Genomic DNA, 4465 nt, shown 5'->3' on the forward strand with positions numbered 1-4465 from the left:
TAAGTATCTGAGATTAGCTGTAAACTCAGAAAAAAAGAGCCTTGCTGACTTCAATTCCAGTGCTCTATCCATTGTGCACAGTAGAAAGGAGTTAATCTGAGAAGGAAGGTTCAACGTGGGAACCAGAAAAAAAAATTATAAAAGGTAAAATTTCTATTGAATCTTGAAGTAAACTAGGGCAATGAAGAGGGAGAGATGAGGTAGATTGAAAATTCCAGATGTAAGAGTCAGCCAGTAATGAAGAATGAAAGGAATTCCTCAGTGGAGGAGAAACATGTAGTATTTGGAGGATCCTGACGTTTAGCAGTTAACAAGGTCAAAATTAATTCCAATATTCTTTTCTCTAAATGCAAGTAGAATAAATGTAAAGAATCAAAGAAAAGAGACCCAAACATACAGGTCACATGATGCCCCAGACAAGCAGCACTCAAAGCATTTCCGCATCCAGAAGCTCTCTCCTTTACCTCTCTCATTCATAAGTAGCCAAGTAGACATGAAGAGAGACAAGTTCTCCTTTTGGCCTGTGAGGGCCTTCTGACAGTTCTTAGCTATGGATCATTTCTTCATTCCCTGCTTGCCTGACTGGAAGAAGTTACAGAATCTCTGCAAATGCTCCAAATGCAGAGTTATTCCCTGTTCCTACAAATTAAAATGCCTTCATTTACTAGGACTCCTTGGTCTCTTTTGTGCAGCAATACTAATAGATGGTTACATAGAACATGACCTCACCCCAGGACTCTTACTACATTCTTCCCTTATTGAAGATTTTTTGTCCTTAACAAATTGGTTAATATGTTTTGAACTCATCTAAGTCTTCAATCTAGTAGTGACCACCAAGGTTCCAAACATCTTTTTTTCCATTTGATTCTGCAGTGCCATTCAGAAAAGAATCACAAAAATAATTTGTATCACAATCTAATTTAGCTACACATGTACACATGAAAATCTAGTTATCCCCAAATAAAATTATATAGATTTGACAAAAAGAATATTTCATAAAGTTTGCTAAGTGTTACTTTTTAAAAAAAATTAATTTTGTTACATTTTAAGTTTTAGGAAAGGATAACATTTGACACAGTTTAAATCTATGTAAAACTATGCTATTCATACTTATATTTATCAATAATGTACTGTTGATAGAACTATGAACTTATTCAATCATTTTGGAGAGCAGTCTGGAATTATGTCCAAAGTGTGTATACTCTTTGACCCAGAAATAACACTATTAGATCTATTTCCCAAGGGGATTGTTGGAAAAATAGGCAAAGAATCTACATATTCTAAAATATTTATAGCAACTCTTTTTGGGATGGCAAAAATTGCTTCTTGCTTAGTCCTTAACTAGGGTCTGTCTTGGTTCCATAAATGGCTTTCCCCCAAATAAAGACAATAAAAAAGAAGAAAAAGAAAATTAGCTGTTTTAGTTTTGAAGGAAACCTTGTTTCATCAGTACTTTCCATATCAAATGGATCTCTTCCCAAAGGCCTTTAGGATTTGGAGATGACTGGAAATCATTCCCTCACCTTTAGATGAGAAGACACCAGACCATGTGACTTAAAAAGTTGCTCTAGGGTTCCAGGGGAGATGCTGCCCTTCATTTTCTTCCTTTTCTGCTAAGTACTTTCCCCTCCCATGTATATATACTCTAGATCCACACTCATAGAGAAGATTTAATGTTTTAACCCTTTAACAGGGTTGTTAAATTTGCATAAGGCCACAGATTTTTTAAGATTAAATAAGGTTAAAATGTAATGATGAAATATTTGACAAAAATAAAAATACATACAACATGGATAATATATAACAGCTTACATATGTATAGACTTTTGTATGTGCCAGACACTATGCTGTGAGTGCTTCCCAATTAACTAATTTGAACTTCAAAATGCTGTGAAGTGCTGTTGTGATGATCCCTGTTTTACAGATGAGAAAATTTGTTAGTTTTATTTTTTTTAAGTTACTTCTCAAAGGTCAAACTAAGTTACTTCTCAGAGGTCAAACACTTAGTGCCTGAGGGCAAATATGAAGTCAGGTTCTCCTAATTCCAGGCCCAGTGATCTATCCACTGTACTACCAAACTACATAGACAACCCAAATGAGCTCCAAGGATTCTTAAAACTCATAAGTAATTTAACTGAGCTCCAGAAAAAAATCTCAAGGGATCCTCTTTTGTTTCAAATGAAATCTATCACAATTTTTAATCATATTTAGATGTCACAAAAAGGATAAAATCTACCCTTTCGAGCTACACAGTAAAAAATGAAAGCACCCCATTGTTTCAAAGGTGTGAAATAAAGAAAAATGTGTAAGCATAACAAATGTACTCAAAATTATATTAAATAATTGCTGTTACACTCTGTTTAGATTATATATAAATCAGGTTATAGAAGATAGAGGTGAAGAAATTAATTTTTATTCCAACTTTAACTATAAATAAAAAAGAGAACATTTTTCTGGCACTTTTTGAAATTTTCTCAAATCTATGTCCTCTATTCTTTGCCTTTTAGAGAAAACATCGCATTGTAAGGCTTCTGCCTTTTGGGACACGGATAAGTATCAAATCTTCCTTAATCTATCTTCTGTCTACACAAGTTTGAGTTGAAGGAAACCCAACTTCCCAGAAATTTTAGATGTGTTAGAAGGAATATAGCTGAAATGGTGTCTTGAACAGGAGCCTTTCCCTTTCTTCTTCTGGAATATCTACATAATAAATTTTACATTCTTTATATGTTATCTAAGTAACTTCCTCCTCTCTTCTTTTTTTTCTAAACCACCCAAATGTGAGAGAAATTTTATGTGCTCTCTTTCATCATCTTTAAAACAAGGCTCCACAAATGCTCTTATTTTACTTTATCAGGTATATCTTCATGACTGTTGCAATCTATGTTCACAATCTTGCTCCAAATATTGATTGACTACCATACTCTGTATCTATTACAGTAATATCCATTTTATGTTGAGAAAGATCTGCTGGATGTATACTCCACTGGATGTTTTCTAAGGATGATTTATCTTGATTATTTTGTAGAGCTTATGCTTTAGTTAGTCTATGCAGGGGTTCTCAAACTATGGCCCAAGGGCCAGATGCTGAGGACATTTATGCAGCCCACCGGGTTATGCCAAATGGGCTGAGGGGGGGAGACAGTGTGAGCTTTTGTTTTTACTATAGTCCGGCCCTCCCACAGTCTGAGAGACAGTGAACTGGCCCCCTATTTAAAAAGTTTGATGACCACTGGTCTACAGAGATTTACCTGAAAAACTGAGGAAAATTCACTATTTCCATGTCCCATCCATGTTTCATTTTTATTGACTCATAATCACCAGTAACCTCATTTCCTTGGCTTTTTTTCCTTGTGGGTGAATAGCTGAAAATCAATCAGATAGATCTGGGGGCTTATCTATTAGAGAACCTCCATTGATAGAATGATGAATATCCCCTTACAAAGGAAAAAAACATTTCCTTTATCACAAGAAGTTTTGGAGCAATGTTCACTGTCTTTTTCACTGTTCTTCCTCTGCCTCTGAGTGGTTTCAATGGCACAAGAAGATTATATTTTCAGTAGCTTCATCTTTTGGATTATCAGTCTCAATCTGTATACTTACTGATTTATTTATGTTCTTTTTCACAAGTATTTGCTTAATGAAAGAATAATTAATGACAGTGCTTGGTTGAGAACCAAAATTAAGGCATGTAACAAAAGCTAGTGTCTTCAGATTTTGATCTTTTTTTTTTTTTTTTTTTTTTTGGAGTCTAGAATTAGAAGTAATGTTGAGGGAATTTGTTTTGAGATGAGACTTTTTCCCAGCCTCTAAAAGAGAAGGGAACAAGTCTAAGCCATTTTTCACTTTAGAAGCAGCCCCAAAACAGGAGAAGATGCCTGAGCAGCTCCGTTAACTTCTGGTGGAGTTCTTAGAGAGAAATCTGAAAATGTCAAACCATCTTTGCTGTTTTCTGTGGATTCCTAAAAAAATTCTTTAATTGGTTTTGCTTCCTTTTGAGGATACAGTTCTTCATTGAGTTCAAAACACTTGACTCAGTCTCTTCAGCACCAAGTCCAATGGTTTCAGCTACATACAAGTGCGGCTAAGTTAAAAGATGATTCCTCAAGGGGATAACTGTTAGCATCTTAAATGTTGATCATAGGAGATGATGTTTTATCACAAGGATCTGCTACAAGAATTTCATTTTTATAATGGGTTTGTTGTAATTGAATTGAAGACTATAGATTTTTTGTTAGTCAGTCATCCTCAAATAGTTATTGAAAGAGATAGATCCAGGGCTTATCTATTAGAGACTTTCCATGATGAATGATGAATATCCCCTTACAAAGAAAAAAAACATTTTCTTTATCACAAGAAGTTTTGGAGCAATGTTCACTGTCTTTTTCAGTGTTCTTCCTTTTTGCTCCTCTGCCTCTCAGTGATTTCAATGGCACAAGAAGATTATATTTTCAGTATCTTCTTA

The 4465-nt window shown here is 34.6% G+C and overlaps 1 pseudogene; it reads right to left on the minus strand.

Moving 5' to 3' along the window:
* Positions 1-2840: 2840 nt before the first annotated feature.
* Positions 2841-4226, minus strand: LOC141543852 (DNA endonuclease RBBP8 pseudogene; annotated as a pseudogene).
* Positions 4227-4465: the final 239 nt, after the last annotated feature.

This window comes from Sminthopsis crassicaudata, chromosome 5, assembly GCF_048593235.1.
Source record: "Sminthopsis crassicaudata isolate SCR6 chromosome 5, ASM4859323v1, whole genome shotgun sequence".
Classification (NCBI taxonomy): domain Eukaryota; kingdom Metazoa; phylum Chordata; class Mammalia; order Dasyuromorphia; family Dasyuridae; genus Sminthopsis; species Sminthopsis crassicaudata.